This window comes from Gobius niger (genome assembly GCF_951799975.1).
Source record: "Gobius niger genome assembly, chromosome: 6".
Lineage (NCBI taxonomy): Eukaryota > Metazoa > Chordata > Actinopteri > Gobiiformes > Gobiidae > Gobius > Gobius niger.
The window spans coordinates 37,105,326-37,119,873 of record NC_136857.1 but is presented as its reverse complement, the minus strand read 5'-3'; positions in this window follow the sequence as shown (position 1 = coordinate 37,119,873).

The window sequence follows — 14,548 nt, the reverse complement described above, 5'->3', positions numbered from 1 at the left end:
ACTATAGTCTATTTCCCTTTTTAAAATAGTAAATGGCAAATGGTCCCATTCTCTCACCTCTGGTCCCTGACCCACAGATCGGGAACCGCTGATTTAAAACTAAGTGAAACCTGCTCCTGACGGTTGTTTCTGTCTGACCGCTGAGAATTAGTCTGTGAGTCGCCCAACCCGTTATAGACTGAGTGTGGTATGTGACCACATTGTTTTTATTTATTAGGTAATTTGAAAAGATTTTATTTTATAGCAATTTAAGCTAAGACAAATATACAGATATTATGGTACTGTCCTGATTTTATAAGGGAAGGGAACATTAGAGTGGAACCTTTGTTCGTAGGGTGTTGCCCCAGGTGGTAACAGCGTTGGACTTCCTGTTTTGCCTCAAACGCAATCTGGACGTAAACGGCAGCACTCGTGTGTTCATTGCCTCTACCTTTTTTTATTATTATTTCACAGGTCAGTACACGGTGAACCATAACCACAAATATATTGTATGGTCTTTACACGATTATCTACTAGTATGTGAAACTGTTCTTTACTTTGTGGGCCGTTTATAGGGATAAGTGGGGAGTTTTATCAGTTAAGATCTGAGAGTGGCAGTGGGACTCCCGCGCTCGGTAGTTCGGGGTTCGGGGTTTAGCATCTTAGCCATCGCCGACTCTGTTTTTTAGGAGTTTGGTGATGCTACTTTTTGTTTTGTTTTACTGCCATTTGTGTGGCTCACATTTAGCAGCTACTTAGGCTCTGAGTACAGTAAGCTAATTAATACAATAAAGCCAGCATATAGCTGTGTCTCATTTCATGTGTAGTGTTTGTTCAAAAGAATGTAAAAGGTTACGGCATTTTGTTTTTGTTAAGCTGTAGTATTTTTCAGTCCTGATTAAAGATAATAGCAATGTATTTTAGTGCAAGCCCACTTTAATGCAGCTAAGTTTAGCAAAGCAAAAACAAAACAGTTGATCATCCTGTAATTATCCTATGCATATTTTTCTCTAAATGTGGTAAAATGCGTTGGATCCAAAGGTTACCTGTGAGAAAATGTTAAAGGAATAGGCCACCGTTTTTACATACTGAGATATGTTCTTACCTAACCTTAGTCGAGTTAATATATCCCCGTCTGGTCTTTGTCCGTGCGCTCTGCCAGGCAAACGGAGCACATACGCAGCCTCTCCCACATGTCACATAGCTCCGAAAAAGCTCACGATAGAAGCTACCAAGCTCTTCCACGTGTTCCCTATTTAAATAAAGTTACGTGAAGTGTTTTCATGCGAAGCATATTTACACAGAAATGTATCATGTCTATTTTATAAGCAAATAAAAAGGGGGACTATATTGTGAGGCGTAATGATACGAGGAGCAAAACGTCCGCGCAGTAACTCCTAAAGACTTCACCCGCTCACTTCCGTCAATAACCTTTAGGAGTTACTGCGCGGACGTTTTGCTCCTCGTATCATTACGCCTCACAATATAGTCCCCCTTTTTATCTGCTTATAAAATCGACATGCTACATTTCTGTGTAAATATACTTCGCATGAAAACACTTCACGTAACTTTATTTAAATAGGGAACACGTGGAAGAGCTTGGTAGCTTCTATCGTGAGCTTTTTTGGAGCTATGTGACATGTGGGAGAGGCTGCGTATGTGCTCCGTTTGCCTGACAGAGCACACGGACAAAGACCAGACGGGGATATATTAACTCGACTAAAGTGAGGTAAGAGCATATCTCAGTATGTAAAAACGGTGGCCTGTTCCTTTAAGCTTGTGCATAGAGAAAAGTGATAAATTCACTGTATCGCACCTTTTGTCGATAAACGAGTAAAAAAAACGCAATCTGGACGTAAACGGCAGCACTCGTGTGTTCATTGTCTCTACCTTTTTTTTTATTTCACAGACGCACAGATTGCAGCAATCACTGCTACGTCAGCCCTACAGCTTGGGGCCCGTAACATGAGCACATTCAGAGAACCAGAGTTACTGTAAGTAACTGTGCTCATGAGAACCATGTGGATTCAACTCAACAAAAAGGCCACGGACACGGCTTTACTCTGGTCTACTCGCCAAACTACTGTCCTGATGCTCCAGACTCACCAGACACAGTAAGAAGAGAGTTAAACCTCTTAACTCCAGCCTGAACCGAGAGCATTTTCTCCAGTTCAGCTTTACCCAAATCCTGTAGGCCAGTGTAACGCCTCATTTGAAAGACCTACAAAACTAAATTGATCTTTTTCCTCACGTCAGATTTTTTTTCATCATTTTTTTTGTCGGGCAGTCGACTCATTTTTGTCACATTTTCGTGACTTTTTTGTCACTTTTTCGTCAAATTATTAGCATTTTTTGTGTCAAATTCTTATCACTTTTTCGTCCATTTTTGTCATTTTTTTGTACATTTTTTTTTTCACTTTTGTCACATTTTCATCCTTGTTTTCGTCTCAGTTTTGTTGCTATTTTCACACCTTTTTCCCAGAAGCTTTTGGATTGGGGTAAAGCCAAACTGGAGAAAATGTGCTCGGTTCAGGTGGGAGTTAAGGGGTTAAATGAGAGTGAGGCCCAGAGCTCCAGCCTAGAGTCCGCGCAGAGAAAACCTGAGAGCAGCGCCCGGGACGCGGGGAAGTGATGCAGCCGCGGAGGAGCCGCGCATGAGGGAAGCACCGGGAGACAGACGCCGAGCGGGGCACGAGCGGAGAAGCACTCGCGCTTTGGAAGAGACGGGGGGAGGCGGTCGGTCTCTCCTGGTGTTATATGTGGCGAAGTAGGCGGAGAGTGAGTGCGCGCTGGAAGAGCCTGTCCCGTAACAACGTTGATTAATCAGTGAAACAACACCGTAGTTTGACTGAGATGCGGGGCCCTTGCAGCTGCGAGGGCCCTACGCACCTTGCGTAGTTTGCGTATAGAAAAAAACGGCTCTGGGTGGAGCTTCACGTTCCCACACGTGTTTATTGATTGTAATGTAGACGACATATTATAAACATTGTATTAAAACATAATGCAGGCAGATAGTCGACGTTTTATCCATATCTAACACTGAGAGTAAGAAAAACGTCAGACGGATCAAAAAAATGTTCCCAACGATCCAATTAAACGAACCACCATCATTTTTATTCCAATTAGCCTGATTCAGATTGTTTAATAGTGAAATAATATAGAACTTTTGTCTGCAAAGTAAAAGAAACTGGCCGTGTTTGCTGAAAACCTGGTTGCCTTGACCAGCGGGCGCGATGTCGCAATGGTTCTTGGGATACGGAGTTTCTATAGTCAGGAAGTGAATGACGTCACAGCCTTGTACCTTTGCCTTTTCTTCAACATGTCGTCTTCTTTTTGGATTGAAATGAAACATTTTATGATCACGAATTGCTACAGAGCTGAGTAGCTTTTGCGGTGACGTTAAACTCTTAATATTTGAATTTTTTGAAAATCGACGGTCGTGTAGACACACTGTAAACCCAAATTAGTAATCATTACTAAAGCCGCGCATGGTAAGTGATTGCACTGGGATGTCTAGTTTTTACAAAATCCAAAACCTAACAAATCAAGCTCTGTTCACGTAAAGTCTTGTGTCCAAGATAATTCATAACTAAAGAACTCAAGCTTTTAAAACAAATGTTTACGAGTAATCAACTTCACCATTACCCGTGTATATTAGTAATCATTATACATGTTTATCATTATTTATTTATCATGTTTATGAGTATTTATGCATCATATTCATGAGAATGTATTACCCTTGTTTATGAGAATTATTAAATGTAAATCATGTTTTTTATTTTACATTACACAATAATAGACTGTATATCCGTTACATAAAAAAGACAATTTCATTTTATTTTCCACAATTTTTTTGGTAAAAATAGTGCAATAGCAACATTTTCAACATTTAAATGTAAGTATTCCAGTCTTCTGTTACCAATAAGCAAAGCGTTAAACATTTTTAACATTAATATAAAACAAAAATAAGTACAGTAAAGTACAGTAAAGTACATCATTTACATCTTTAATGTGGTCAAAAGACTATGGAACCCAGGAATGGCTTAGACAGGTAAACATACATTTTAACTCACTTCACATTTTAATGAAATATGTACTGCTGGATATATTTGTAGCCACCTTTTAAAATACAAACTTCTAGCTGCTAAATAAATTTTCAAAACACCAAACTTTTTGTTGACCTATTTGTCTTGCCAAAAAAATAGGACCGGCACTATTTTACATAAGTAATAGATTTTTCAGTGTTTGAAGTCTCTGCTTTATAAAATACCTGTTGAATGAACTGGAGGGTATTTCAGATTTTCATGGGGTAGTTTAGGTGGAGTCCATATGTGAGTTAAAAAAAGAGGCAGACAGCTGGGTAGGGTCGTCAGCTTTTCCACAACTTTGCCCTCAATGATGATTTTCAGGCTCGCTGGGTGAAGATCTGATGTTGAGGGAGAGGCATCTTCCGGATTCACCAACAAGATCCCAACGTCCATTTGGCCAAAGCACTCATCACCGTCCTAAAGACAAACAAAAAACATTGCCAGAAATATAACCATTATTGAAAAAAAATGACTGAGCTACAACAGACCACCATTAAGACTTACAAGAACAGGAACTAGTTAAAGACGACCTGTGAGGTGTCTAAGGGTGCGGTTTCATATAGCAAGCAGGTGGCAGATACTTCAAATTGTTTGCAATCATTATTAATTTTGGTTATCTCGCTTTTTGTTTTGTGTTAAAATAAGAATATTTATGGACTGGCTGGAGCTCCTAATGAAGGCTAATTTTGGCTTGTTCAAATTAGACAATGAATGTCAAATTATTAAAGATGCCTATTACAAACTAAATGTATACTTACAAAGCTAGATTTGAAGAACTCAGTGATTGTCTCAGAGTAGGTGATGAAGTCCTCTCAGTGAAACTGTTCTTTGTTTCCCAGAGGGATCCAGTGACTGTAAGACAGAAAGCATGATACTTTAAAAGAAAAAGTAGTATCTCATACACTCCAACAGAGACACAAACATACAAGACAATTTGTGCTTTGTTGTGTTGTCCCGATTATAAAGTGTTACCTGCATTTGCTGCAAAAGCTGTGCCAAATGTTGACAATTTCCCACAATCCTTTGGATTTCCAGATAAATGTAAAAAAGAAGAAGAAAGAAGTTAGTGTGCTGTACAACTAGAGAGCAAATGACCATACAGAAAAGTTGTGTATACCTGCAGACCAGGTCCCCACTCACAGCACCACTCTCTATTGGGGAAGATTCTGTGGGTCTGGTTTCCAGTGTCAGTTCTAGTGCATCAGCTTCAGTAAAGATGGCCCTCATGGTCCTTTTCTCAGGTGCCGTCATCTAGAGGAAAGAAGTCACATCAGATTTTGCATTATGTATGTAAGGAGAACTCTTCACTTGTATGAATGCTTTTATGCTAAAGCAAAATGTATGGCAACAGCGCCAGGAATCACTGTTTGCACTGTTCCCTGTCTGTCAAAGTTACGAAAAATGTAAAGCATGTAATAAATGACTCTGTACACAACAGCAAGCTAACATTACCGATGACCACTTAGCATTAGCCGTTGTCTGTTGGTGGCAGTAAGCCTTATGTTCACTACAAGCACTTTTCAGTCACAAAAGAAAAGAAAACTACAAAGGACTCTCAGATATGATCGACTTATAACGCAGGTTAGGGCTAAATTGCGAGGTTGACATTGTCTTAGGTACGTGCGTCGAAAATGTTACTTTACTAAGCAAGTTGAAATATTATGCTGCTAACGGAACCAAATGTGTGCACTTACCATGCGTTGATAAACTATCATGAACCAGACTGCCGTTGATTCCTCCACTTCATCTCATAAGCTCTGGTACTGTCAATCTGCAGCCAACAGTCTGAAGAGGCGTGCTCCTGTTTGAATTCACCGGTGAAGCCCCTCCCAAAATCGGTAAAAACATGTAAATGTGAGGTATCTCTGCTCAGAGTCATTAGTATTGCAAATACTAATTTTAAGTAGTTTACAATTCACATTTGGTTTAGTAATGGTCCCGCCTTTTGTAAAATAATGAAAAGATTAGTAATAGCTTAACTTATTATGTGAAAGAAAATTTGGGTTTACAGTGCACGGATTTTCTGCTTCCGGAGCAACAAGATTGCAATTATTGACTTTTTTGAAAAGTCAGTTCTAAAAATACATGAGATTTTATTGTGTCGGACCCGACATGTGACCGGGAGTGGGCGGGACTGTGCGGCTCTACAGACCCTTTAGTTGTTTGTGAACATTCCGGGCTTGGCTGGAGGCAGGAAGTGAGATTCCTGTCTGTTTCCATTGGAGCTGTTTTTGGAAATATCAAATAAATCTTATTTAATCGTCTCAAATGTCGTTCCTCTTGGTCTTTCACCTTAAGCCACAACAGGACCACATGTTTTGTTGTAGTTTTACACTTATAATCACTAGTTTTAGTTTAACCTCTTACCACCCGCCTAAACCGAATGCATTCTGTCCTCTTTGGCTATTATATAGGCCTGTGTTACACCTCATTTGAAAGCTAAGACCCGCAAAACTGATCTTTTTCCTTGCATTGTTGCTGTGTTGTGTCACTGTTTTATCTTTTTTTTTTTCTTCAAATTTTTGTCATTTTTTTGTTGAGTTTTTGTCACATTTTTGTTGCGTTCACATCCTTGTTTTCTTCTCATTTCTTTGTGGCTGTTTTGGTGCTTTTTTTCCCCAAGAAGCTTTTTGATTAGGGTAAAGCCAAACTGGAGAAAATGGGATCCGTTCAGGAGTTAAGAGGTTAATGTTATTTCTCTTGATCACTTCCTGCCTCCAGATGATGATGTCAGAGGTTAAAGGGTCTATAACCATATGAATGTCTGTGTCCATAGATTCATTTAAAATAACTTATATTTGAGCAGCATCAGCTTCGTGGTTGTATAAGCTACGCAGCGGCGGAGTGATCTGCTAGAAAATAGTCCCTCAAAATGCGATCATTCATGTGATGCAGGTCAGTTATTTTCCAAACATGATTCTATGGACACAGACATTTATATGGTTAGTCTGGTGTTATAAGTGATTTGCCTCAGGTGCTCTGTGGAGCGGGTCACACTGTTTTTAATGCAGGCTAGCTGATACCATAGACATGCACTAGCCTTGCACTAGCCTAGCACCACGTAGCTCTTCAAATATAAGAACTGCATGAAATACCCAAAAAAATATCTCCAGAAATCAGCAACACTCTGGATAACGAGGAAATGAGGCCCTATGTCAAAAACCCTGAAACATCCCTTTAAACTAAACGTGAGCTCTTTGACAGAGAAGATTCTTGTGAACACGTTTCACAAACTGTTCAGCTGCAGGGTCTGTGTCAGGGTGAAGGTTTTCTTCATTTACTAAACATAATAAACTCAACAGTTGTGGCTGTTCCTGTTCGGCCACGTCATGTTTGTAAATGCAAATAAGTTCTCAAATGTTTCCAGGTTCATAAGGAAGAAAAACAGAAAGAAGGAGAAAATCAATGAACTGTGAAGATGAAACGAACAAATGATTTTTATTTGTGCCTTTAAACATTCAGGTCAAACAAATAAACAATAATCCTCCAGTTTCAGGGTCTCTCCTGTTTCTGAGCAGATCCATGTCTCACACTGAGTCAAACCCTTTGTGTCTCTTCAGGGCTTTGAGGATAGTTTGGATCTTCTGGGGATAGAGTCACTCAGTTTTGTGAGATTTCATGTGGACTTTGAGAGTTCTCTTCTGTGCAAACGCTCTCTGACAGACTGGGCAGCTGAAAGGCCTCTCTCCTGTGTGAGTTTTCATATGAGCTCTGCGGTTACTTTCATGGCTAAACGCTCTCTGACAGATTGGACAACTGAACGGTTTCTCTCCTGTGTGAGTTCTATGATGCCTAATGAGATCTGAACTACTTGTAAACGTCCTTTGACAGGTTGAGCAGCTGAAAGGTCTCTCTCCAGTGTGTCGTCTCATGTGAGAGTTCAGAGAAGCCTGAAAGGTAAATACTGCCTGACAAACTGTACAGCTGTAAGGCCTCTCTCCTGTGTGAGTTTGCATATGTGCGCTGAGATGACGATCCTGTTTAAATGCCCTCTCACATACCGAACACCTGAAAGGCCTATCTCCTGTGTGAGTTCTATGATGCCTCCTGAGATGTGAACTATCTGTAAAAGTCCTTTGACAGGTTGAGCAGCTGAAAGGTCTCTCTCCAGTGTGAGTTCTCCTGTGTCTTTCTAAGCGTTGTTTAGTGGGGAATCTCTTCTTACAGACACTGCACTCATGTTTCTTCCTTCGCTCTGCTCCAGTCTCTGCCGTGAGTCCGTCCCTCACAGCTGGACTGGTGTCTTTTATCTGGACTTGGTGGGCGTGGTCTCCATCAGCCTCTGTCTCCGTCAGTGCGGCTGAAGCGCTGGCTGGAGGTTCCCAGTCTTCATCATCGTCATAGTCAGAGTCAGAGGTGTTGTCCGTTTCTCCGTCCGTCTCCGTGTTCTTCTCCGCGGGTCGTAGAGGGGGGAGTTTCTCACTGACGTCACAATGTGAAAACATGTTGGTGATGATGATGTTCTTTGGTGACGTCTCAGTGAACTGTGGGAGCTGCTCTTCCTCCTGTTTGACGCTCTGTTCCTCTGGTTCCTCTGGTTCCTCTGGTTCCTCTGGTTCCTCTGGTTCCTCTTTAATCTGTGGAGTCTCGGGGACTTCCTGCTTCAGACTGGGCTCTGGACTCCACTGGGTCTGGACGTCTGCAGGAGACAATGGGAAACATGTTAATGACAAACATATTTCTAAACATTAACAAGTCCATGTTTTCTGCTCCATTTATATGAACTTCCTTTTGCTCAGGTAAGAACTAAGGACTAAAGACCTGGGTTAGAAGCTGCCTGTGAGCACATGCCTCCAAACCGTCACATGACAAAGAAACAAAGAAACGTCAAAGGCTGAAAAGATCTCGTGAGCAGAGCACGAAGGACAAGTAGAGACTGAAGCTCTTCCATGAACTTTCATTCTTACGCGGCGCTTCCAGTGCTGACCACGTTCTGCCCCCAGAGTCTCAAACCTCCTCCCCTGACGCCCAGAAAGGAAAGTCAGAGGGAGAGCTCCACTTACCAAAATGGAGGCACTGCCACCGAGTGAGAAAAGGAAAACGATGGAAAGACAACAAAGAGAAAGGAGAAGATCCGAGGAAGAAGCTGCTGCACATGTGCCGCTCTGTTTACCCAAAGGCTTCTGGATCTGATCCTCCTCGAGAAAGTCACGTGACCAGATGTTACTGAAAGAGGCTCCGACACAGTGTTTCAAAGCATCTGCTTCAGGGAGAGCGATACGAGCTCCGGAGCCCAGGTTTGGCATCACGACTGAAGAGGGAACTGGAGGTGGGATTAAATAAGTTTCTTCCCTTTCAGGTACAAATGGATCATCATGTTGACAGACTGTAGACTGTTCTTTCTGGTGCTCAGTGTGTTAAACCAAAAACTTACTGGAATTTATAATATAAGACGCAATCGCGAGTAGGGCGGGGCTAAGCTCCATAAGGGCGCCGCCATGTTTATTTCCCAGAAATCCGCAGGCGGCCGCCACGTGACGGTCCCTCCGCTCGCGGGCATTGGCCACGGGTCCATATGGACCGCGGTGCTGCTGTCCGAGCACAACCCGGCGTCACAACAACGCGAGTGCACGAGATCTGACTGCCGTGCGTGTGCGCGCATGTGTCATCGTCACTCACGCTAAACTGCAGCTGTAGACGCTCCGCACCGGGACAGTTACATCCTCCAACACACATGACATCTGTGTCTGTGTCTAAGTCTCTCCTGCAGTGACCGAGGTTGTGCTTCATTATAGATCCAGTGCTGCGTCATGTCAGAGGCGCAGACACATGCCTAAGATCCAATCCTGGCCATATTCCGTCTCCAAAGCTTTGTCTCTGAACTAAAGTACAGCAGAAAGTTGTCCAACAGCTGCTCAAACACCAGCTTCAAATCAAACGCGCTGCTCCGAGAGCTTCAGCCTCCGAGTGCGGAAAGCGAAAATGAAACTACCACTTAACGAGCGCCTGGTCAGCACTGTAGCTGCTTTATTTTTTACTTTGCTGCTTTGATGCTTTATTATAAAGCAGCTTTGAAAGCATTGCCAATTTTATTCTACGGTCATAAAAACTGTCTAATAACGATCATTATTTCATTTCAAAACCTACTTATTATTTTTTAGATTGCACTTGCACCGTGATGCACCAAACCACGAGACCTGCACCGTGAACCGAACCGTTAAGGTGCGTACACACCAAACGCGTCCACGCCTCCAACTTCCAAGTTAACCCTATGTAGAGGCGCTTCAACGCGCTCCGAAATGCAAGCAAAGCTGTCCGCGCGTATTAAGCGTAGCAAACGCGAGCGGGTGAGGAAAAACGCGCGTCAAAGCCAGGGAGAACAGCGCGGTGAGCGAACAGGGAGGCCACGCCCACTGCTTCATGCACTCAAGTAATCCAATCTACACGTGCGTTCATTTACGCCTTGTTAACCAATCAGGGACACTGACTGGGCTCAGGCGCCACCTGTTACCTGCAACATGGAGGACAAGGTGATCGTCGCGGTAAAGGAATAGACAGAAACTTGGAGTGAGGTGATATCTTGTACTAACAAAGCATTTTTTGTGTCAGTTTTAATGAACCTGCCCTGTGTAACCATGTGTAACCATCAAATACCACTTCATTTGCATTGCATGTTGGAAACATACAGTAACTGTGATATTAGTGAACACATTGTAAAAAATATATAGATTTTTTCAGCGGAGGTGCAAAAATAAGTGGAAGAATTTGAGGGACACCTCCTCCTTCTTTCAAGACGGGGCCAACATGAGCCAGGAGTGCCTGTGTCCCAATGCGGGACAGCAGGTCATCGAACAGGGCCCGGGACTTTAAGGGCGCACTCACACTTGTCCATCCGAACCGCGCCCAAGCGCTGGAAGCCCCTTCAGTGCGGTTTGTTTGTGTAGTGTGAGTACAATCAAACCATGCCCGAGTTGGACTCGGTTCCGGACTTTGGCCGCTTGGAGGAGGGGCCAGAGCGCGGCTCGGTTGTTCGTGTTTGCGCACACGCACGGATACAAGCGGCTGTTGTGTGGGCGGGTGCATTTGTCACGTAAAACAGTGAGAAAAGGCAGAGCAGCGGCTGCCTCGCTCTCGTCTCCCCGGCCCCGACCGCTTCGCTCCCGGGCGGCTCCCCGGACCCCCGGCCACCGCTCGTCTCCCCGACCGCTCACTCCCGACGCCCTGGCTGCTTCACGCACGTCTCGGGCTGACTTTACGGGAGCGGCTGCGCTTCTCCCGCCCTGTGTCCGAGCTTCTCTGCTGCTGTACCTGGTTTGGCCACAGGCTTTAGTGGGACAGATAAAACCTGCAGGTGCTTTTATCGCTTGTGATTTTGGTGCGTTCGTGTTAAGTGCTTTGTCGTAACGTAAAGCGTAGACTTCAGGAGTTCACCAACATAAAGCTGTTTAACCAGTGGCCGAAGCAGCAATGAATGACATAAACTGAGCTCATATCTTCTGTTCTCGTAGCCTTTTTTGAAGGCTGTATATGACTCCAAAGAAAGGCTCAGGGCGGCAGGTGCTGCTCCACCCCCCGCCTCAGCTGAGCGGGACAGAGGGACGCGCACGTCTCTATTTCTCTGCTTTATTAAAATCGACTATTATATTCACTATAGCCCTTTTTGTTAAACTGTAGTAAAATGCAAAGAAAAGTGGAGTGAAGAGATTTGACAGGGCTCATAGACATTATTTCACGCTTCAGCTGTTTAAGTTTTTCTTCTTCCGCATTATGTTGCGCTGCTGCTGCTCACGTGCACTTGTAAACAACTCCTCGTGCTCGGCCACGGCTCGGTTCGTTTGTGTAAGTGTGAGCGCGGGCCGTTCGGGGCATCCAGGCCTTTCCTCAAACGAGCTGGAGAGTGGCAGGTTCGGATGTCAAGTGTGAGTGTGCCCTGAGTCAACAACCGGTGGCCAGACACGCCTCCTATGTGACGCTTCAAAACTTCACGCGCAGCAAACAGGCGTTTGTCACGAGTGTGAAGTATGTGAAGCGGCGTTGTTTGGCGTCCAACGAGAGGCAGATGGGGCGTGGACGCACGTTTGGTGTGTACGCACCTTTAGAGCTGAACCCCTAATATTTATGCATTGGCCTCATATTCCACTGTCTCTTGAATTATATTCCCTGAGTTAATTGAACATATTGTGGTTGTAGTAAATAAGACAGGAGTACGGCTGCATCAAACACTCCAATTGCAGTTTGTTTGAAATTATTTTTAGCATTCATTATTTTAAACATTTGTAGTGGCCATAGTTTTTGGAATGATTTGAGAACCACTGGTTTACTTAGTGCGGGTCTACAGTTAAACTGAGTGACGGGTTATAGGGACTAACTCATAATCTCAGAATATCAAATGTGGAGACTGGCATTTTACTAGAACATAAACTTTATCATTTCAATACTGTATAAATGACACAATGAGAGAAACTCATTTTAAATCCTCCATAATGCCGACTCCAAATGCAGTTGAAAATATGACCCACCTGTTCTTCACATGGTCCAGAACTAATGCTTTCTGGAAACAAGTTGAAACTTATCACAAAAACGATCCACTAGTAAATCGTTAAATATGGAAAATATCAAATCCACAAAGCAACATTTTCCCAGTAAAAAACAATATTAAAAGTACTTTTAACCTCTTACCACCCGCCAAAACCAAGTGCAAATGTCTCTCTTCTTTGCCTTTGTCGTCACTTTTTATTTCCATAATGTGTTTTTGCCATTTTTTAATTACTTTTCTGCTGGATTTTTGTCACTTTTTTGCTGCATTTTTGTCGCTGTTTTTTGTCACTTTTTAGCGCTTTTTTGTTGTGTTTACATCCTCATTTTCTTTGTTTCTTTTTTATCGCTGTTTTGAAGAAGCTTTTAGATTTGGAGAACTTGGAGAACAGGAGAGAACATGTTCAGGTGGGAGTTAAGAGGTTAATCGAAATAAAGAAGTACATGGACTCACCTCTGTAACACACACGAGGACCAGGCTGACTAGCTGCTCCTTGTCGCGGGCCCAGAGCCTCCAGGAGCCGCTGGTTCCTCTGGTTCTCCTCTTTGGAGCGACACAGTTCCTCCTCATACTCCGCTATGGTCCTCTCCAGCAGCTCACAGATCTCCTCCGCGGCCGCGCTCAGCCGCTCCGTCACCAGAGCTCTCAGAGTCCGGCTCCTCTTGGACATGTTTACGAGCCGCTGTTAGCACTGAGCTAACGACAGGAACCATAGAAATAAAGGCTAGATGTCTCGTGCGCGCTGCTGCCAATAGAGGGCGACGTCCGCACGCGGCGGCCATCTTGCCACAGGAGCGCGCTCATAACAGTGTGTTTTATGGAGCCTGTACTTTTTAAATAACCAGAACTTGCTCATTTTTCTACCGATTTTTAAACGGTTTGGTTTGTTTTAAACGTCAGAGATGTAGTTATGACACTGCAAACATATGAATAAAAAAGAAAATCAATCTGAAATTTCAACATGTTCTAGCATTCAGAATAGAGCTCCACAGTCCCGCCTCCTCTCCGGTCCGGAAGTAAAACTCCCCTTGCTTTGAGACCGGATTGATTTGGAATAAAGTCTTTAACTCCGTAACTCCGTCAGCCTGGGCTGAATCCAGCTCTGTGGTTCTAAAGCGACCGCAAAGTCAGACGCAGGTGAAAAAAGCACGTATGAGATCATTCTAGTTTAACTGCGAGGCTTCGTACTAGAACTACATTACCCAGGATGCTCGGGAGTCCCATGATCTACTACGAGGCTTTTGATTGGTGGAACCAGAGCCGGTGCTGGCCCTTTTGGGGCCCTAAGCAAAAATCCACACGGGGACCCTACAGTAGCGTCCCATGGTTATTCGGCGAAGAGAGAATCCATTTATGGTCAAAACAGTTCCACTGTTCCAGGGCAGAGGCAGAACATACAGACCTCATTTCAGGCCCCGCCCCCTGTGTGAGAACCACTAACCACTAAGCCACTGTGAGACTGGGATTTAGGACGACTATAGTCTATTTCCCTTTTTAAAATAGTAAATGGCAAATGGTCCCATTCTCTCACCTCTGGTCCCTGACCCACAGATCGGGAACCGCTGATTTAAAACTAAGTGAAACCTGCTCCTGACGGTTGTTTCTGTCTGACCGCTGAGAATTAGTCTGTGAGTCGCCCAACCCGTTATAGACTGAGTGTGGTATGTGACCACATTGTTTTTATTTATTAGGTAATTTGAAAAGATTTTATTTTATAGCAATTTAAGCTAAGACAAATATACAGATATTATGGTACTGTCCTGATTTTATAAGGGAAGGGAACATTAGAGTGGAACCTTTGTTCGTAGGGTGTTGCCCCAGGTGGTAACAGCGTTGGACTTCCTGTTTTGCCTCAAACGCAATCTGGACGTAAACGGCAGCACTCGTGTGTTCATTGCCTCTACCTTTTTTTATTATTATTTCACAGGTCAGTACACGGTGAACCATAACCACAAATATATTGTATGGTCTTTACACGATTATCTACTAGTATGTGAAACTGTTC